This window comes from Pectinophora gossypiella, chromosome 7 (assembly GCF_024362695.1).
Source record: "Pectinophora gossypiella chromosome 7, ilPecGoss1.1, whole genome shotgun sequence".
NCBI lineage: Eukaryota > Metazoa > Arthropoda > Insecta > Lepidoptera > Gelechiidae > Pectinophora > Pectinophora gossypiella.
Window position 1 is genome coordinate 6,408,341 of NC_065410.1, and position 23,724 is coordinate 6,432,064.

At 37.7% G+C, this 23,724-nt stretch overlaps 2 protein-coding genes across 4 annotated transcripts in view; one reads left to right on the plus strand and one right to left on the minus strand.

Annotated features, from left to right (window-relative positions):
* Positions 1–23,724, minus strand: part of LOC126368569 (pyrokinin-1 receptor-like) — a 140,338-nt gene that overhangs the window by 115,933 nt on the left and 681 nt on the right. The gene's annotated exons all lie outside the window — the stretch shown is intronic.
* Positions 1–23,724, plus strand: part of LOC126368285 (uncharacterized) — a 36,412-nt gene that overhangs the window by 5,668 nt on the left and 7,020 nt on the right. The gene's annotated exons all lie outside the window — the stretch shown is intronic.

Sequence of the window (23,724 nt, forward strand, 5' to 3'; positions counted from 1 at the left end):
GCCAAGTAGCCCTTGTTTATTGACTTCAAGAGACAAACAACTTCTATTTTAGGTATTCGAAAAGTAGGTTGATCTGTCTGCCAATACAATTCCCTCTTCCGTCCAGAGCGATAAGTGTCATATTGAATTATCGACAAGCTTTACTTCTACCAATACGCTGCCGTTTCGCTGTCTTATGTCAAGTTTAAACAATGAATGTATAAATCTTCTCCTTCTGTCCTTTGGGTTGTCAGGTGAATTACCAACCTCATCAACCCTGGTATCGGGGTTATAATTGAGCCGCCAAAGGCCCCTGACAAGGCTCATGTAACGACTACTTACTTACATCAGTAAGTAGTAACCGGGACCAACGGCTTAACGTGCATAGCTTAACATATAAATAATAATATGAGATAGCATACTACGCTTGGTATTTTCTTTAATGACAGCTTGGCAACTCTAGTTATTAATTATCTTTGCTTTGACTCCTATTAGCAAAGGCTATTATGTGAAAAACAAATAACCCACGGCAAATGTCTAATTTATTGTACGAGCCAATTTTGAACTTTTAAAGTTAATAGTTACTTACAGCTTTAATACAATACACTATTTAAAAAAAAACATAAATATAAATAACATAATAATATAATATATACATATGCGTCCCACTGCTGGGCACGAGCCTCCCCTCGATAAATCTAACCTGTACTAAAAATGTAATAGCTATTGTACATAGTTAAGACAACAATAATAATAATTATCTTAATCGGAGGGGGTATGGAGCATACTCCACCACGCTACTCTACTACGGATACAATACAGTGTATTTAAGTGATAAGCAAATTAAGTTTTTAGAATGTTCAACATACCAATAACGTTAACGTTACAAATGCTAAAAATGTGTTATTGTCTGAAGGGAATACCTTTCTTATACCACTCGAAACAAAGTCGGAAATACACAGGTATTTTTGAAGCTTAGCAAACGAAAAAGACAACTAGGGCGAATAAGGAAAATAATTACTTACTTATTAAAAAAAAACAAGGATTTAAGTCTGAAGTAGGTACCTACTATTTACATTACACTTGCCGGGTCTGCATGACAACCGCGGCACGAATTATATTGAGCGCTTCGACTAATAAACGATACGAATGCTATCTACGTAGATGGACGTCCAACGGCTATTGGTCGACGGCCTCGATATAATTCGCGCCGCGCGCGGCCTGGTTGTCATGCAGACCCGGCAGGTCTGAAACGAAAGATTAAATCGTATTATCATTAAAGATTCATGAAATATTCCAGTAAAATCGGGTAATTACTTAGGTGAATAAAGCGAACTTACTGTTCGATAATTATGTTCTCAGACAGATTTAGTTAAGTTCCCGACAAAAAGCTAAATTAAATGTAAAGGTTAAGGAAGTTAAACAAGTGTTTACAATCAGTTTTCAAAGACTACTCTTTCACAAAATTTAAATCTTGATGGGAAAAGCCAGTCCATCAACAAGTATATAAACAACTTTTGATTCAAAATTAATTAAATTATAACAAGAAAATAAACTTACAAATGTTGGCATGATTTTTAGATTAAATAGCGCGAGAACATGTGTCATTTACTCTTATTTTTTTTAAAATAGAAACACTTCACGCACTTTATCTCCATCGTGTTTGGCAGAAGCTCACGATCTGGAGGTTCCGGGTTCGAATCCCGTTGGGACAAATCACAAAAACCACTTTGTGATCCCTAGTTTGGTTAAGACATTACATAATGATCACCTGATTGTCCAAAAAAAGAGATGATTTGACCTACTCTTCTTCTTATCGTGTCAGTTATTAGGTGGAATACCAGCCTACTGATGTAAGTAAGTAGTCGTTACATGAGCGAAGTCAGGGGCCTTTGGCGGCTCAATAATAACCCTGACAGGGTTGATAAGGTTGGTAATCACGCTCACAACTCACACAATAGAAGAAGATTGTACCAACCACATCCTAGTATGATATGTCCGGAAGGTATATGAGATACTTGAATTAATAAGTAAACACGCAATAAATATATTATGCAAAGTGTAACGTAATGCCTAATATAGGCAATAATCTTGCGAATTTGTTTGTAGTGTCCGATACAGGAAAAAACATCGCAATAGAGGATTCGATTTTATCAGGCATGTTGTTTACCTCTCGTCTTGCATATAAGTAATTATTCAACTAGAAGAATCTCATTACGCTTTCCTGCTTCTTCCCCAAACGGTATACTATTAGAATAGCAATGACCAAAGTTCGCACGCAATAATGGCGTTGATTTGAATAATATAAAAAAGTTTGACGAAAATTGTAAGGAATTATGAATATTTACACTTAAACTTAACCTAGTTATATTTTCCCCGTAACTTGCTTTTCTTCTTCATAAAGGAAATTTAAAGGTTTTTAAAGAAAGGAAATGATATCTACAATGTGTATAAGTTCAAGCATTATTATAACAATAGGCATAAGCGGATAGACAGAACAAAAATAAATTTTAATATTTAAAATAAATTGCAACCGTATTTAATACCTTCCAATAAAATTAAACTGTAAAGAAATAGTTTTTATTAGTATATCAACATCCACTTCATTTAATTCGAGCTCAATAATAGAACGTAAGTACAAGTAATTACTTATTTAAAACAAAATGGTCGACCGGTGAAAAGCCGAAATTTAAAATTCGTCTTCGTAACGAATTTAGTCTAGAACGTTTTTTAAATTACATCTCTAGTAATTTTCATAAATCTAAATTAAATGTTGCCAGAAAACCTTGGAGAGCCATTAGAAACTGGTATTGACCGCCTTAATTGTCCGAGGTTGGTATCACTAATTCCACATTAGATTTGTTTTTATACAGTCTTTATTACTACTTGTGAGACGCGTGTTAGTATAGTTTAATGTCCACGTCATGAGGAAACTGTGTATTTTGTATGTTGATATATGATGTGACTCATTTTAGATTTCACTACATACTTAGGAGAATTAGTATAATACTTATACTATAGCCTATACACTACGAATAGAACGGCAACTCTCCGCTCCCCATCACCGGCTGAGCTAGGTTTACCTCATCCCGCCCGCCTGGGAGTCGCGGATGAATGCGGGCGCGTCCCCGTGGCTCCCACTCAGGCGGCAAGACGAACACCGTTGGGTTTTAGTGGATAGGCGGGATACTTGAGATCCTGGAGTCCTACATAACCCGTCGTCATCCCCATGGCGGCGGGTATGCGTAAACGCATTTCCCAACATTAAAAAAAAACCCAACCCAACTCAATCCTTAAACTTATTAATCGCACTGAAAAAGCTAAAACCACAAGGTTGCCTATAAAAAAGTTCATACGAGATGATATTTTACTGTCTAGCTGGATTTATATATGACACAAACGTTTTTAGTTTACGCGAACAAAAATCCAGACGAAGAGAAAACAAAAAAATGAGGAGAAAAGTTATTCAAAACTAAGTAATTAAAGATTGACAACATAGCATAATAAATTACTTAGTGTGTCTAGTCTAGCTAAATTTCTTTAAATACGTAAGTATGTTAATATGAGTAGCTTTCTTTTGTAACTTAGTTTTTTAATATATTTTATTAAAAACGACCTCCGTGGTCCAGTGGTTGAGCATTGGGCTCACGATCCGGAGGTCCTGGGTTCGATTCCCGGTGAAGACATATCACTTACAAGTAATTTTTACTTTCTGGTCTCTAGTTTGGTTAGGACATTACAGGCTGATCAGCTGATTGTCCGAAACTAAGATGACCCATGCTTTGGAAGGCACTTTTAGCCATTGATCCCGGTTACTATTTACTGATGTCAGTAAGTGGTCGTTATATGAGCCATATCAGGGGCCTTTGGCGGCTCAATAGTAACCCTGACACTAGGGTTGTAAAGGTTGGTACTCCACCTCACACGATAGACCTCCTCCTCCTACTTACATAGTAGCGTAGCGTCACGGGTTCGAATCCCCTTCCGGGTGAGAGCCTTCAGCCGGGTGAGAGCCTTCAGCGCTCCCCATTTGTCCGGCCAAGTAGTTAATGCCATCTGCGGCAAGTCTACAATAAGTCACGTCAAAAAAAAACCCGACTCGGGCTCTAAACCACTGAATTCGAGTTAATGAGTTAGAATTTATTTTTGGATCATAAATTATTTATATCACGTGGTTTCCAGGGTTTGTGCCCAGTTATTGGCAATAGCGAGGAGAACCGATGGCCGCGGAAATGTTCTCGAATGGCGACCACGTGTCGGACGACGCTCAGTGGGTAGGCCCTCTACAAGGTGGACCGACGATCTGGTGTAGGTCGCGGGAAGCCGCTTGATGCGGGCAGCGCAGGACCGATCGTCGTGGAGATGATGATTGGCAATAGGCTCACCCTCTATTACTTGGGAGCTAAACAAAACTGCCGAGGATCGAGTGTTTATTTATATATATGTAAACATAGGTTAATGTATTAATTGTTCGGGCCTTTGTAGCCTGAAATAAATGGCTAATAATAATTATTTACTTTATGCTAATGATTTTTTAGTAGTTAACACTTCATATTCACATTAAACTATAACGGCTTTATCTTATACCATAGAATAAGGAATAATACTACGTATAGAACGGCAACTCTCCGCTCCCCGCCAGCGTCTGAGCTAGGTTTACCTCACTCACCCGCCCTCGGATATAGTTTAGTCTTCAATCGTATGGCGTCAGACGTCACACACACAGATGCGCGTGTACGATAATGTCAATGTGTGGTGTCTGTGTAAAACGAGGATGTTTGTATGAAGTGTCCGGGGTGTGCTAATACTTAACGCTATTAAAGTTCCACGTATCATCACAGCGCTGACCATAAAGATTAAAGACCTTTGTTTTAATAGAGTTGAAAGTAAAGGTAGGTAGTCCTAGTTTTGCTTTATTGCCTTAGGTATCAACATTGTGGAGTTTCAATGCTGATAAGGCATCGATAACAATACGAAAGGAAAATGAATCATATAGGTTATTTGTAGCTATCGTAATTCGCGGAGAATAGGATTGCGAAAGCAGTATATAAAGCCAAGATTGGTGGTAGGGCTGGCTGACCTAGAAGGACATACATTGACCAAATTGAATATATCCTTAGAAAAGGTTCAGTACGATCTACTCTGAACCGGCGTGCGTGTATGAAACGATTGATGAATGTGAAGGAAGCAAGAGAAGTATCTCAGGGTCCAAGAAAATGGAATTACATAGTCTCTGCTTACCCCGGTGGAGTGAATTTATGTATGTATGTATATAATGTAATTCGCTCCGACAAAATATGTTATAATATTGTACCCGCCCAATTCTAATTATAGCTTTGTGAATGTGCGTTTTGATCGATTTCATAAAGGAGCAATGCCCTTTCAGCCCTACCTTGAATTTTAGGATAATTACAGACATTATCCGGAAAAAGGTCATATCGAAAATTAAATTATTTGTTTGATTGAATGTTTGTTTTAATGTAGTAAGTTGATTATAAAATCAATTACTTAGGTAACAGGCTATTATCTTCCTATAATACAATAATTCATTGTAATTGCTTACTCATACCGACTTGGTGGCAAAGAATAGAAGGTGAGGTCTTCTTAATGGTGTGGTGGGTTGGAGGTGGATGACCAACCTCATCAACCCTGATGTCAGGGTTATTATTGAGCCGCCAAAGGCCCCTGGCGTGACACAAGTCACGATTACGTACTTACATCAGTAAATAGTAAACGGGATCAATGGCTTAAAGTGCCTTCCGAAGCACCATCCCTCAAAATTTTCGTAAGGATGTCACTAACACCCTGTATATATACAACGTTTAACAAAAAAGCTTTGTATACATACATACATAAGCTCACGCCTATTTCCTACCGGGGTAAGCAGAGACTGTGGAATGCCATTTGCGTCATGACATACTTCTCTAGCTTCCTCCACATTCATCAATCGATTTATACACGTTAAAACTTTTTATAATACGCTTAATGACCAAAACGTAACAATAAATTATTCCCATCGGAGATTTATTTATCCAATCGTCGTGTTTTCCAGAATATAATATATATTATATTACTTTTACGTTATAATTATGTTCACCGAATAATATACAGTAGATTAATAAATATTACTCTTTTATTATACTGTACACGTCTATCAACCCTGTATTAATTGAATATTTAGGTAACTTACTCGGAATTACTATTTCATATAGAAATAACCCTTTGTATGACAGTCTGTACGTATTAAATAAATAAATCGTTATAACTTTGCGTCCATTAATTTAATAGATATTTTATAATGATAAGAGACCCCCACACTAGCGTATTTCAAGCGTCGTCGTCACGCCAGCGTCCGCCGAACGTCCACGCGACGTCGACGCCGCGGCGTCGCGCTGGCCGGCTGCCGAACGCCGACCGTGCGCGGCGTTGGCGTCGCGTAGCGGCGGCTCCTGTCGCGTACAATCAGTGTGAAAATGGATTCCGGTGAAGAAACAGTGCTGTTGATATTATTATTATTATTAATAGCCCTCAGTGTCCCACTGCAGGTCAAAGGCTTCTCTTCCCTTCTTCCACTCCTCCCTGTTCCCAGCTTGTTCGTGCCACCGTTTCGAAAAGCGGTCTAACTCGTCGCGCCATCTTTTGCGTGGCCTTCCCCGACGTCTGACAGCATTTGCAGGAATCCACTTTGTAGCTTTTTTGGCCCAGAGGTCATCGGGCATTCGGGCAACATGTCCACCCCAGTCCCATTTCAAGCAGGCAGCCGTTTTCGCTACGTCTGCTATTTTAGTTTTGGAACGCAGCGTGGTGTTTCGAATCCGATCGATCAATTTAACACCAAGGATGGTTGATATTACTGATCCAAAAATTACTATCACTAGTCACTAAACCATAATGATATTGAAAAGTGTGGAACTTATTCGTCACTACACATTCCTAAAGAAAATGTCAACACAGAAAATCCCCAATAATAGATCGCGCGACGATAAAAAATGAAATTTATAGTTAAGTGTTCCATCCAGTCCATTTACAGAGTAAATAGACGAAGCTTAATTTAATTAAATTTTAGCCATAACGATCGTTTGTGCTGCCTCATGGACTTTGAAATACTTTTGATGGGCGGTCTACACCGTAACATAAAGTTTTATGTTATAACCGGTATTAGGCGACAAGTTTAAGGCGGGCTGTCTTCGTTCAAACAGTACCCATTTTCTTTGAGACATATCGTAGAGCGTAACGCATATAAGTACGGTAAATTCGTCGACCGACACAGAGCGCTGATTCCGTAATGGTAGGGTTATACGTGCAAAAGCGTGTAATTTGCACAGATTGTCACTCAATGTACCCTGCTTTAGTATATCCCACACAAATTTTCCAAGTCACTGAGAGATGACACCTACGACTTGACATATTCAGCCTAAGATTTGGTGTAAATAAAATGAATAAACTAAGTAATAGTGATGATCTCTATTATTATTTTTTTGACGTGACTTATGGTATATTTGCCGCAACAGGGCTTTAACTACTTGGCCGGACAAATGAGGAGAATGATCTCTAGATACTTGAAGTAGGCAACGAAATAATATATTTGTGTGACTCACCACTTACGTGTGTAAAACGGACTTGTTTTCTTATGAAGAAAAATTAGTAGCGTCATCAAATCAAATCTTGGCTCTTTTGCGTTGTACGTAAAGACGAATTTCTACACTCTAAACATAGAATAAAGAATAATACTACACTTCGGTAACTGTCCGCTCCGCACCAATTCGCATCGAGCCTGATTTTGGTCTTTAAGACGCTAAGGAGTGAGAGGGGAGGGGGCGGACTTTGTCTCAGTCGCACTTAGGCTGCGTTTCCATTGACGCGGAGCTGTGCGGAGATGAGCGGAGATTTTCAAGAATCGACCAATCACCGTGAGGGAGAGAGTGACAGAGCGTCGACGTTTTTCACTCTCTCAAACGCAGTGATTAGTCAAATCCACACATCTCCGCTCTTCTCCATCCATCTCCGCGTCAGTGAAAACCCAGCCTTACTCGTTTGGCGACACACGGTATGAATTTGATTTTTGTATCTAATGTCTGGGGTGTATGTACCATTTAATGTACTTATAATTTTCAAGCGCTCACACATAGAGGATAGAAAACACTTCACCTTGCCTTTCCAAATATACTCACTCATAAGATCTTCGCACTTGCACCCCTTTTCCTTATTCGAAAATACATTCTGCATTATTAACCCTTCGACATTTCCTCGTCGCATTATAAGAAAATATAGAACTTTTTGTTAACGCGATAGCATTTACCATTTGACCCGTCTGAGTGGGAGTCTTATAGGCTCACCTAGGGCTTTTCATATTCAAATTCAGAAATATCTTTATTCAGTAGGTAACAAATTTGCACTTTGAATCGTCATTTTTTACTTAACTACTGCAGCTTGTGATAATCTGCATAGCCGAGGTAAACAAGCTGCAAGAAAAATCTCGGCACAGGGCGCTAGAGGTTTTTAAAAATCAAGAGAAAAACAAAATATGGTTATACAATTTAGTAATTTGGCTGCCTAATATCAGTTCCTAGACAGTCACATCTACTAAGAATTCACTAACCTTTTTTAACCTTTGTTGTTTGTTTACTGTCTTAATACTGTTCAAAGGTAAATTCTGAATGTCATTGGGAATCTTATTGTAGAAACATAGAAATTGTGAATAATCGCATTTCTGAATAGCATCGTACGCTAATTTCTATGTTTATCAATTATTAGACTTATCGTGTATAGATACTTATCAGAATTTGAATTCAGAACTATATATACTTTATTGTAATTTGTTGTACTATAAGTACTTATTTAGTTCTAAATAGAGTGGCAAAAATATGTCTAACTGATAGCATTATTTGAAGCTAAAATTTACGTACTAGCTAACTATTACTAGTCTGTGCTAGAATTACATTTTGCGGATTCTTTGCGTTCCGGAATCAATTGCATTTCAAGCTTTTTCTGGAGAAAATATCTCAGTGACAATTTATGGTCCTTTCCTCCCGGGACAAACGAACAACTGTTTTCACAGCGACTGGCCATGTTTTCTCTCGGAAAGGTAAAATTATAGAGGAAATCTGCGAGAGAAACCTCTCTGCCTCGCACCTTTCCTTTACAATTTCCTTGTGAATAAACACCATAAGGTGTCACTTTTTGCACAAATCTCTCTCTGCCAAGTCGCAAGAATTATAACCAAGAAAGAAAATTTCCTTTGTATTTTTTACTTTTTCAACGCCGTTATTCTAATTAGTTCCAGTACGGCGGACTAATTTAATTATGTACACCCAAACGTCTTAAAAATATTTTTTTAAGAGTCACCCGACCTATCAGCACGGATTTTGAACTTTAATAATGTGAACAATATTATTTTAAGAAAATGCGGGAACACAAACGCCGAATTTCCGTCTTGCAACTGTAGCTTGCAATCCAACTACCGGCACGTCCAAGCCTAGTTGGCACGCTATGGATACATTTGCAAGCAAAACTTGTAGTACGTCCAAAGCAAACGTGTAAGTAGTGCAATCTACTCACTAGCTAGGTATAGTCATATTTGATTGACATATCACGTACACATGCTCATGGTCTGCGTTGCCATGGGCATGTGTATGTACCGAGGTTTTTCTTGCAGCTTCTTTTCCCCGGCTATACAGGTTGTGAGAAGCTACAGTAGTTTTAGGCGGATGAGACGTTCGTTATGTAAAAATTGACGATTCAAATTGTAACTATGTTGCCTACTGAATAAAGATATTTTTGAATTTGAATTTGAATATGGTTACCTTAAGGAGGTACCTAGTATTATATACGATTTTATAAAATATAATGTGTTTAAAGGTTAGCGCACACTGTATTATATTATTGGCAACGATTAGTGCTAGTGGCGTCATCTCCCTAGTATTATCGCGTATTTCACAAGGTCCGCTTACCTAACCTGAAAATTTGACAGGTCCGGCTTTTTTTACAAAAGCGACCGCCTATCTGACCTCCAACTCGCGAAGGGAAAACCAGGCCAATACAGGTTAAGTCACATACCTCCGAAAATGCCTTTCCTCACAATGTTTTTCTTCATCGCTGAGCACGTGATAATGATTTATGATCCAAACATGAATTCGAAAACAAATTCGATAATCATTGGTTTAGGCCTGTGCTAGACTCGAACCTACGACCTCAAAGTGAGAGGCAAGAGTTCTACCAACTGGGCTACCACTGCTAGTGGAGTGAAATAATTCTTCTTCATCTATCGTGTGGATTGTGAGGTGGGTTACCACCGCATCAACCCTGGTGTCAGGGTTATTATGCCGCCATAGGCCCCGGACATGACTCACGACTACGTACATCAGTAAGTAATAACCGGGACCAACGGCTTAACGTGCCTTCCGATCATCTTACTTTTGGACAATCAGGTGATCAGCCTGTAATATCCTAACCAATGTAGGGATCACAAAGTGATTTTTGTGATATGTCCCCACCGGGATTCGAACCCGGGACCTCCGGATCGTGAGCCCAACGCTCAACCACTGGACCACGGAGGCCATCATAATAATCATAAACTGCCTATATACGTCCCACTGCTGGGCACAGGCCTCCTCTCAATCAACCGGAGAGTTATAGTGAAATAATAATAATATTAATTTCTACGCAAGTATGATCGATACAATAATGTACGTACGCCTATCTTCATAAAATACTCTTTACATACAACAAATACTTCTAGAGGATGTTTCTTAAAAATAGAAAGGGAAATAGATCCGGACTATCTAAATTTAATCCGTTACAAAACCTTTTACCTTTGCGACTTCGTGTTTTGTTTTTGTTATGTACTTGTAATCCGGATACCTTCATAAATATCTGAATCGCGTTTGTTTTGGCTTACCTCTGACTTGTCTATGATTGCATTTATAAGTAATTTTCGTGAAAAAAATAACTATTATATACGTATCTTTAGGTACCTATTTTACCTTTGATTGGTTTGCTCTTGGCCCCAGACTTGCCCAAAGGCATTGACGAGACCTAAGATGGAGCAAGCTCGCCCAGAAAGTGTCTGTTCACTCTGGCCTTGAAAGCATCCGATACCTATTAGTAATAGGCATAAGCTTTTGTTATTGATCATGTTAATAATCTTAGTAAGTATCATAATAAAGTTGATACCCACTTAAAGTTGGTGTTGGTGGTTGGTTGGTGTTAGTGGTTCTTATATATTTCATACCTAGATCACAAAAAAATGCCAATCTTATACAAAATGAGAAGACTGTTTTATAAATCAACATACTTAACAAAATATTTAACAAATGTTTGTCGCATGCACCCTGAGCGGTGGGCACGGATCGTCACGCATTGGGTGGGTGCCTCATGACGGGTACAGGCGTCGTGGTAGACCTCGAAAGAGATGACGTGACGACTTGGACGCTTGCTGGAGGGACTGGCCAGAGTACGCACAGGACCGCGAAAAATGGAAAGAGGAAGGGGAGGCCTTTAACAACAGGCGGTTTTGTCTTAGAATAATTTAGTTTTCGCTATGCTAATCATACTTTAACATACGTTCTATGAGATCTTCTTGCTAATGAAACTCATCTGCTAATAATATTCATTATTATACATAAAATATCTAAATAAATAATATCTATCTAAATATCTTCTGCGGGGCGGAAGGCAAGAGGGAAACCACTGCCCTATTTTTCCCTAAAAAAAAGTAGCATGGTGAAATGCTACATAAAATATCATAAACGGCCTATATACTGCCCCACTACTGGGCATAGGCCTCCCCTCAATCAACCGGAGGAGATATGGAGCATATGTCACTCTTGTGCACCTCGATTTCTAAAGCTCTGAGTAGCCTTCTCTTTCATCCGTAGTATGGCACAACGCGCCAGACATAAAGCTCACGTTTTATCGCATCGCGCCTGCCATACTACGGCAGATGAACTACAATATTTGGGTTACGATTTTGATTATCGCGCGACTACCTACAATGACAAGCAACCTTGGTAATGTTGGTGTACGGTCGCATAACAGCTAACTAAAGTAACTTAGATTATTTAATGTTATTTTTATTTTACACCTGCCCATAGAAACATGCAGCCGATTACGTAAGTAGATATTGTAACTATGAAACATGTTTATATTTACAAAAAGTAAGGTAACATCTGGGAAAATACAAACTTATGCCTTAGTAATTAACTTTATTACAACAACATAGGTAATTAGTCGTGGAAAATTCTATACATAAAAATGCAAGTAATAAGTGAGCGTTAATAACGGTCTCCGTGGTCCAGTTGGTGAGCTCACTACCTGGGGGTTCCGGGTTCGAATCCAGTTGGAGCCGTATCTTACTTTGTGATCCCTAGCTTGATCACCCGATTTTCCGATAGTAAGATCCGTGCTTCGAAAGCCACGTTAAGCCGACGACCTTGTTGTATCTAGTGGGATCTATTCTGAACGAGGCCGATCATACGTAACACGTGTTAGTAAAGCTCACCCGTCGATACCTCAGGAAATTAACAAATTAAACTTTAATTAGTTTGACGAAAAGGATTCAATTCATTAATTAATTTGGCGTAACGCTGCTAGAATTTCAGTGTAACATTTCAATTCTCATAATAATTATGTTGTTTTGTGTTACATGTATGACTGGTGTCTAATCAAACTTGTTAATTATAATCGAAACAAAGGTATAACATATTTTAAGCTAGAATATTCACTTGACTAGGGTAAGGTGGTGCAAGAGTGCGCAGGCGTTAAGAGTGCGCATATGGCTCTGTACAAAAACTGAAAGATATTTGCTGCTAATTTAAATCATGTTTTGAACACCTACTATGCCGGTTTACGCTCCCCAAAAATAATCGCGATTGAATGAAAACTGTGTCTCTCAGGTAAGCTCGAAGTTTTTTAATGCTTTTTATGTTAAATATCAACTATTTCAATGTGTGATTGTTTCAAAAAACAACCCACTACAAGTATTTGATTACAATTATTAAACAACCTAACCTGTCAACTTGCCGCTCGAAAGAAATAATTATAATCGCTGCGTAGAGATGGTGCTAGTAAAGTCATTACTGCGATTTGTGAAAAAATGTAAGAGTGCGCACTACGAGGGTGTGTAAGATGGCGCGCGCGTACTCTTACACATCGGTGGATATTTTAGTCGTTTCTATTTTTTATGCATTTTTTATTGACTTGCAGCATGGCCAGAAGAGAAAGAAAAACTGACCGACAAAATTGTCCACTTTCGTTATTAGAAAGAAGAAGCTCGTTAACGCGTCTGTGGAGGTGAAGTAAGAGATCGGTTGCTAAATCTCTTGGAATTGCGGTATCTACTTTAAGAAAGAGGTTGCTCAGAACTTCAATTGCAACCAAATCAGGAAGATATGATCTTACATTTCCGATAGAAGTAGAACAAAAAAACAAAAAAAAACCTCGATTACATTTTAAGACGCCTAAAAAGCCTAAGAATGCTACCAAAATAAAAAAGTGGAAATGTGGAGGGTGCGACGTAATATATAAAAAAACTATTGATGAAGACTGGATTGAGTGCTCCGGATGCAAAAACTGGTGGCATGAAAAATGTACAGCGAATACAGGCGTAGGAGCTTACATATGTGACTTTTGCGTGGACAAATATACTGCGCACTCTTATCCGTCTCATAGCGTACTCTTCAAATAATAGGCTATTAGTTACTGTATAATATTTAATAGAGTTGATTTTCCTAATTACTTTTGTTTTCTTTTTAGAACTAATTGAACTTTAAGGTGATGCGTTTCAGTCAGCTAGGTAACGCTGCGTCAGCAGATGGCGTTACTTCTGCAGTTTTCGTATTTTTTTCCATTTATTCGTTTAGTGTTGAGTTCTGACCCAGTGAAATGTTAGGTGGCGAAATCTTACATACATTATCTTTAAGTTAAGCTACAATTTTGAAGTATTTACTGCAGATATCATATTGAAACATTGCATCAAAAGTTGGTGTCATTTCAATTTGTGTACAAACACGAAGCTGTCACACACACATGCGAACTAGGTTAGCTATTAAAAGAGATGCATAATTTGAAGTCTACTTCTAACTTCTAAATGGCGCATTTGGTAAAGCAGTCGCCGCCATTCTTAAGTTTCACGGGTCAAACCCAAGTGCATGTGTTTTGGAAGATGCTGGGCTACAGGGGGAACACAAAGTAAAATATAAAATAGTCAGTCGACGAACTATGGCAATATGATGTGGTACGTTACCGATACTCCTTGTAGGGTAGGCAGGATACTCTCACTAGTCTTCAGGCACTGGTTAACTTACACACATACACACAGTGTCGTGGGCCGATCGGTAATGTGTCATAGAACATACAAGGTGGGGAGTAGGCAGAGCTTGTATTGCGGTTATTTATAAAATTAACGATTACGATGCACCCACTAAACAAATACTGATGTAAACAGCATGTTTTAATTGCTTTTTTAATTTTTGTATTTTTTTTTAACAATTGAATTTGGCGAACCCGTCTATTTGTTACGGAATTTTCAAAAAGTATCACTTTTACCAATAATATTATAATTATACAATAATTTACTTTGCACTAAAGTACCTTCGGTAATTTCCGTATTTTTTATTTTGTAAAATTCTAACAGGCATTAATCGCATCAGTGAACATGCGGCTAACTAAAAAACTACTGAACGGATTTTCATACGGTTTTCACCAATGAGTAGAGTGAATCATGGGCGTGCTTTAGGGTATATAATTTATACAAGTATTTTTTTTTTGTATAAAATGGTTCAAAAATGATGATGAATGTCAAACATAATTATCGTTACAAATATAGCCGACTTGGAGCTTTCGGCGAAAACACTGCCTGAGCCCATTGAGATATAAAAACAACGTATGGTTGAATTGTTCCTTTTTTGTAGGTCTACCGAAAAGTCCACAATATGTCATAATAATTATATTGTGTATAAAGAATTGTGTATATGTATTGTATGATTTTACAAATAACGATCACAGTACAGTAATAATAAGGTAGATTTTTCCTAAATTGCGTCGGTTCAAACTTTGTCGCATCGCGTTTGAAAGATGTAATAGCGCTTCAGGACGTCCCGCAAGCACGGCGCTGATGTCGCAGTATCCGCATATAATTATTATGACTTGTCATTTAGTTCCAATAAAATCCGCGGGACTTCATACGTATGTCAGTGACAGCTGGTGATAGCATGCGGGACACTTAGCAGATAATCGAATTCTATGTTGTTTTCGCGCCCAGTCCAGACGACTTGCAGCGCATTTCTGGACTTATATTTACGCGTGGTGTTTATTGTTAGGTTAGTTAGTTCAGGTTAGGACGTCTTTTTTTAACGAGGACGTTAAAAAAAGACGAGGCTGGGACGTATTGAAGTAGTATTTCCATATATACGCGGCCTGAAATGGGCTGTTTCGGGAACCTGAACTGGTTGCTGTCGAACTTATTATCACGTTTTCTTGATTAAAATTCATAAATAAGTCAAATAGAAAAAAGATTTTCGTTAGTTTTAGATCTGTCATGATGTCTGTGATGTTTGTTTATTATACATAAGAATTTCAAAATTTATCTTATTTTTTTCCCAAAGGGCAAGGCAAAGGGAACTATGCCCATACAGCCATGTCTTGTGTTTTTTTTTCTTGATGATGATTAATAAAATGATGAAACCTAAGCCCCCACCCTCGGAGCAGACTCCTACTCCGAACCCCAAACGAAGTAAGCGGCTTGTTGGCGCAAAGCGAAAATAGATAGGTACACTTTGTTTATTGAATATTCCGATTTAATAATACTATCGGGAATGTTTTCCGACTAACTTAATGTGATCATTAACCACAAAACACCACTTCGTATTGATTATTTAGATTATTCAATCTTTGTATTCAATGAAGAAAGCAACCTTCCCGTTCCCGTTCCCACCAAAAAGTCCGCGGCAAAGAGAATATAAATAAATCTGTATGTTGGATGGAAAAACAATTAATTATAAATGACTACTATAGCTATTTAGGCCGGCAAATGCAACAACTTTTTTTTTGATTTGGTTTTCCCCGAAGGGTAAGGCAAAGGGAACTATGCCCATACAGCCATTTCATTTTATGTATTGATTTTTTATTATAATATATGTCCTCTTTTAAAACACGGTACTTACCCATTATTTAAAAATGTTTAAATAATTATGCATTAAAACAAAAATATTTTTCCAATATTCCTTTTCTCAGATTGTAGTATTTTGAGTTTTTTATTTATATTTATTCTCTTCATACAAAATCTCTTTATAAATTGTCACTGACATTCTATTAAACTTGTCAAGTAGTCAAAGCCTTTAGAGAAAAAAAAAACTATCACGCACACAAACTAACATTGACACCTCTACACGCTCAGCAAATACACTGTAATCTGCACCACTACAAATGTAGAATTGATCAAAATTGAGGGTCTGAAATATGGTACTTCTCGTATTCGGACCCTAAATTTTTGTTAGTTTGCGAAAATAATACACCAAAATATTACTATTTATCGGTTTTATAACAATATTCCTCTATCCGTTTTCCTGTAGCACTGCATCAACTTTTGTATGGAAAACGAATCACCTTAAGTGCGCACTCCTGCACCACCTTACCCTAAACCGCTTAGTGCTTTACGTGTGTTGTAATTATGAATTAAATTACCAAACCAGTATACACGTGAATTCGACTTTATGAGTTTGATTTCATGTTTGTATCATAGTCAATTCATATCATGTGGCTTCGAGGATTTGTGCCCGGTTAATGGCCTATTGCTATTGCTCGCCCTTTATTACATGGAGCCTAAACATAGCTGGCTAGGAGTGGGTATATATGCTATACACCTCTGTCTAACCCTTTGAGTATACAGGCGTGATGCTATTTTGTTGTTGTATTCACCTGTACGGTATGCATGACAACCGCACCGCGCGCGTGTTATATCGAGTTTCGAACGGTCGACCAATAAACACACGCAACGGATACTATCTACGTATACGAATAGACGCTCTTGATATAAATCGCACCGCCCGCGACGCGTTTGCTGTGCCGCGGGGGCTGTTGAGGTTAAGGGTTACATTGGAAGTGTAACTATAACTGATGATTTGTATATCCCCCGATGGCGCGGCTGTTACACCTTAAGAACCTGATTTTTACCAACTTCAAAAAAAGAGGAGGTTCTCAATTCGACCGTATATATATATATATATATATATATATATATATATATATATATGTATTCTTTCTTGATAAATAAATATATAATATATATATATATATATATATATATATATATATATATATATATATATATATATATATATATATATATATATATATATATATATATATATTTATTTATCAAGAAAGAAAGAAATTACATTGTAATTGTACATGATATTGTAAGTATGGAGTGTCCGCGCTATGCCAATAGTACGGTAGTCTCGAAACACCGTTCAAAAATGGCCACTTCCAAATCATTTCCTGAATTCCGAGCACTTCTCAGACGCTGGTGGGGAGCGGAGAGTTGCCATTCTATACGTAGTATTATTCTATGACTCTCCTACAAATGTACGAGTACTAACATAAGACGATCAGAAGAATAATGTCTGAAGGCGGTCAGGGCCCTTGTTTTTCCGGCATGCCTGTTAGCAGAGCATCATGAATATAGATGAAGCGAAAGAAATAATGCAGCCATCGTTACTCTCACACAATTTGCTCATCAATCCTCACAAGCCTTTGAGAAGATACGTATTTGTAGATAAGAGTTTCCATGTTATTCTACGTTAGGTTAGGTTTATCTTCATCATCTCTACTGTTGTCGAATTATGGCGTTGACAGCGACTGCCAGAAAGAGGAAGAGGAGGCCTTTGCGCTGAAGTGGGATCTTGTAGGCTAGATTAGATTAGATTTTATTGATAATTGAAAGTAGGTGGAACCTGCCATCCGAAAAGATGCATATAATAAAAAAGATATGTTAGTAGCTTTGTATCACATATTTACTCCCGTAAGATTACTGCAGTTATAAAATAGATTGGAAAATTTCTAAAAATATTATGCAATGAAAATGAACCAAAAATGCAAGCGTAGCGTGATTAAAATGTTTTGAATTATACAAAAATTGTTTATTTATTTATTTATTTAATAAACACACGTAACAGGTTACAGACACAAATCTTATGAAATAATACACTTGAATTGAACACACACACACACACACACACACTACACTGCACTTGTTTGAAATGTTTTCTGATTTCAATAGCCTCCTTTACGAGTCTGGGGATGGAATGACGTTCTGTCGATAATATTTGTGGATTATTAAACCCGTTGGCTCCGGTCAAATAGTTAATGCTATCTGCGGCAAATCTACAATAAGTCACTACGGTTTCATTTGTCAAAAAAGATAATGTAACGTGGTTTCAAAGTGTAACATAATATTAGTACTCGTGACCGTACAAAGGAGACGAAATATGACGTGACGAGAAATGAGACGAAACCCCGATGCCACACGATGAGTAGAGTTTCAATTTTTGTCTGTGTGTCTGTCGGTCTGCATCATTGTAGCTCCAAAACGGATGGTCCGATTTGGTAATCTTTTTTTGTTTGATAGGTGGTATTGGCAAGAAGCCAACAAATAAATATTCCGGTAAGCGTAAGTAGCCAATCATTACTTAACGCTTTTTAAAAGAACACCCGTAGAACTGGGAGCTTTTTTAAATTTAAAATACAGGATATTATTCCGCGCCCGCCCCGCCTAATCCCCCGTTCCCGGTTCTGTGTGCAGCAAGCATTAGGATAGCAACCCTTGTAAAATACTTTGAGAGTATTCATTCAAAGAAATAAAATCACTTTGAAACCTTATACCTTTTAATATATTTTTTCATTGTTTTTGTTTCAGTGATAACGGCCTTATCATCCTGGGTATCAGGGTTACATCATTAAACATCATTAATTATTTACAACGAACCCCTAAATATTAATAAAATGCGAAATTACGTAGATTCAAAAATGTTAAATTGACCTTCAACAAGTTTATCTATGATAATTACTTACGTTGAATAAATGATTCTGATTGTATCCCATTTTTCACAGGGTCCGCTTACCTAACCTGAAAATCAGATTTTTTTTTCGATTTAAATTTTCTCTTTGTGAGTTTCTCTAAACTCAGGTAAGTGCTATAAAAATAACCTGATACATGTCATCATCATCAGCCCATTAACGTCCCCACTGCTGGGGCACGGGCCTTCCCTATGGATGGATAGGGACTGTCTGATACATGTAAGTAAAGCCAATTATCATTTTCTCTCTCTGCCAAACAGTGATGTGCCGTTCTCATAAGTACGAATTTTCCTGTTGTGAAAACTCTTTAATAATAGATAACAGTAACAGCTTGTTGTCTTTAAATTATTGTTATATACTTTGATCGTATCTGCCTAAAAGCAATAAAACTAAAACTTTTGGTCTTCTTCTATCGTGTGGGTTGTGAGGTGAATTACCAACCTCATCAACCTTGGTGTCAGGGTTATTATTGAGCCGCCAAAGGCCCCTGACATGGCTCATGTAACGACTACTAACTTACATCAGTAATTAGTGAGCGGGACCAACGGCTTATCGTGCCTTCCGAAGCACGGATCATCTTACTTTTTGGACAATCAGGTGCCTGTAATGTCCTAACCAAACTAGGGATCACAGTGTTTTTGTGATATGTCACCACCAGGATTCGAACCTGGGACCTCCGGATCGTGAGCCCAACGCTCAAGTACTAGACCACGGAGGTCGCCCTTTTGGTGTCGGGAACATTCCCAAAGTGGGAATATTTTCGGGAATGGCACAACTGTTCGAATCCTCACATGAAATAACATAACATAACAAATACTATATTGCCCAAACAGGAAAATACAAAATACAAAACAAAAGAGAAATAGAATGAGAAAAAAAAATAATAATGTGGCAACACTAGTTTTTAAATTTTTAATTCGACCACAAGGAATAACTTTTAGTATTTACTTACTCTCTCCGAAAAATGAAAATTATAATGAACTTAATGTCAATTCAGAAATACAGTCCTTTAACTTGTATGTGCAATTTTATGTAAATTCACTCCAGCTACGCACAAAAACACTGCTGCCGAAGTTGTCTATATGGAAAACTTCATTACTAAGTGATTTTAATCTATAATAATCTACCTTAATCTCAAATCTCGTGCTCCTATAATTAAATATGCTATCAAGTTGAATACGGGATTCAGAAAAGGTGCTACTCGCTCCAAGCTCGGAGATAAACAGGCTGTAGGAAGTAATATAATGTGGATTTACCTTTGTTCGCTCGTAATATCCATGTACAGTGAATGAATGAAAGTAGAATAACGAAAATGATTTTGAAGCAGATGAGCAGTCGGCATAGGAAGGCACGTTATGTTAAAGAACGGGAACAGGGAACTTAAAAAGGCCACATCAAATTCATCTAAAAAAGCAATATTGAATTTTGATATTTGTTGTTATATGCGCAAATGTCAAATACAATATTGCTCTTTTAGATGATTTGTTTTGAACAGCCTCCGTGGTCTAGTAGTTAGATCGTTAAACTCACGATCTGGTGGTTAGGGTTCGATTCTCAATGGGGACTGTGTGAGACTGTCCTTTATTTGGTAACGACTTTGCTGGCTTGAATCAGCTGAGTGTCCGAGAAAGTGAGATGATGGAATGGCACGTTAAGCCGTTGGTCCCGGCTATTAGCCGTTAAAGCACCTCCACTAACCCGCAGTGGAACAGCGTGGTAGAGGATGCTCCATACCTCTTTCCACCGGAAGTCAATCAACCGTGATTGAGGGGAGGCCTGTGCCCAGCAGTGGAAGATATATAGGCTGTTGTAATTGCCTTAGTGTGTGTGTAACCTAACCCTCCAGATCAAGTCGCAAAGAAAATTCCATGCGCCTCCCCCATAGCCTTATATAGGTATGTATGTATCACCCCACGCTTACAATGTACCCAAAACCTCGCTTAACTTTCAATAACTAAGCTGTATTTACTTCAAATGTGGAAATCATTTTTGTTTATTGCATTGCCGTTTCAAGTATCACTTCATCCGTACTGATGTGGAAAAAGACACGAGTCGTGAGATAAAACCCTTTAGGTTATAAATACATAAATGCACACTCACGTTTCCTTTGTGAATGTGAGATTATTATTAATATGTTGGTGAATAAGCCACAATCTGCCACATGTAACTTCGTAATCGTCAAACTTCATTCTCGTTATTTTTTTTATTTCTTTATTCAAAGAAACAATGATGCTGATTCCCGTAAACACCATCTAATTTTATTTCAAGTTATACCTGTCATTTTCATATCCGCTGAAAAAGTAAGTGACGCATAATCGACAGGCATTTAATGGAGCACACGTCAATTTTAGGCAGAAATTAAAAAAAGCCCTACCAAAATTTTATATAGCCCAATAACCCGACAGAATTAAGTTCACAGCAGAGGTCAAATGGTTTGCATAAGAGCGAGATGTTTTTTTTATTCGCCCAGGTTATTCATTCATTTTAAAATTAACAGTTGTCAATCATTCGTTCCCTTCGTTTTATAAGAAAATTACAGGTATAACTTAAAATAAAATTAAGATGTGTCCGCAGGAATCGGGGCCAATGTTATTATTTCCTAAACATCGTCATTTGTTTATTGTTTCTTTCTCAAACGCACGACATGACTTGCACCAATGATATATCGCGACAGCGCTCACCACTTTTCTATCACGTAGGTCTAACCCAACTCCCCGTGCGCGCGATGAACCACCTACCCACGCCTCATCCAACTAAAGTTACACGTTGCAAGTTGTTGTTCTTGTTGTACTTAGTTCATCGCGCGCACGGAGCTCCGCAACAGTATATTAAAAGATCGTCTTGTGCATTATAACCTGCAGAGCAACAAATCAAATACTTATCGCCTATCATGCAGGAAGTGCCTTCTTATCACAGGAATCCTAAAAACCTTAGTATAATCGGTTATTATGAAAAAATACGTTTATATGCAGTATCAGTATGCAGTAGTAAGGTTGCCTGGAAGAGATTGCTACTTAGCAATAAGGCCGCCTATTGTACTAATTCTATTTCTCTTTTGTTTTGTATTTTGTTTTTTCCTGTTTGTGCAATAAAGTATTTGTTATGTTATTTTATGCTATCTTACGAAAAGTAATGATAAAATAATTTGCAGGCTAATATAGCGGGGTTGAACCGGAGACAGCGATTCTCATACAAAATACACGTTAGGGCCTTTCCATCCTCCTTATTCTATTCCGTGTATGCACTCGCACTACTATTTACCTTTGCTTACTATAATAATAATAACATTTATTCAAGTAAGAAAACACTTTTACTTCACGCCACTTTTACAACTCCGATTCAATAGTGAATATTGTAAAAAATAAATAAAACGCATTATATTATTTATCAACTAACTAACATTGTCAAGAAAATGCCACACAAAACGCAACATAAATAACTTTTCATGACATTTTCAACATGACATGTTATGCGATGTCGTCATATCCTCGCTCGACAAACAAATGACTGATTTATTTTTAATATTTGTTTTTATTTTTATCTGTTGACAGCACATCCTGTTGTGGAAATACGACCATTTCATGAAATGTGCGAACACATCACGAAATTATCAATTCTAAGATCTGGCCACGACAAACACATAAATTAAATGTCGTTTTAATTAACAATTTTTGGGCCGGCTCTGATTTTGCATTTTATAATCATTTTTTTTTTTGTTATTTAACCGATTAATTTTATTCGGTACAGGTTTGACCGGATTACTGGCCACGACCCGAGTGGAAGGACGCTCGCCTTCGCTATACATGCCTAATACTGGTAGGTCCAAATAATTTACGACGCAAAAATACAATTCTAAAATACGTGTACTAATTTCAATTCTTATCTGCTCAGTTCCGCTCGTGTGCAAATCCTTGTCCAGCTCTTTGAAAGTCATAATTGAGAAATTTGATTAATTAATTTCAAATGGAAATGCAATTACGAAATAGATAGAATAGGGAAAAATCTCACTAAATTAGATTAGTTTAGACACAATAGACAAAGATGGACATTGGGCGTTGGCATAATGACTATACATAGATCGAAAGTATTCGCATGGACAGGAGGGGGACCCGGTGGTGTAATTGTAATTGTGACGCTCGTCCTGGCTTGACAAGAGCTACGGGTTCAAGTCCCATCCTAGTCAAAAAAAAATCGATTTCAATTTGTAGACAATACTAATTTGCGTAACATTCCCTATACTAGCTCTGATGGTGATATTTGGACACAGCGATCTTCGAGTCATCGAATACTTACAGGCCGATCAAAAATCTAGTGATCCGATGAGATGAGAGACCTCAGCACTATTACCTACCATGTCAATAAGCGTCACGTCAAATGCCTGAAGAAAGAAGAGTTGGAGATTTATCCCATCATCATATTATTATTTTCTTTTTACCTTTGAAGGATGATGCGAAGCGTTTTGTGCGAATATTTGGGATACCAAATATGGATGAAACCTGGGCGTACGTCTGGAAGTCCGAAGATAAAAGGGGGTGGTGGAATGCGCTCGTGTAGATCGCGGGCACACTATTATTATGAAAAACAATTGCCTAATGAATCTATCAATAATTTATTCCACAAAAACACAAAAATATGCAGACAAATGAAGAAGCACGATGAAGCAGTACGAGT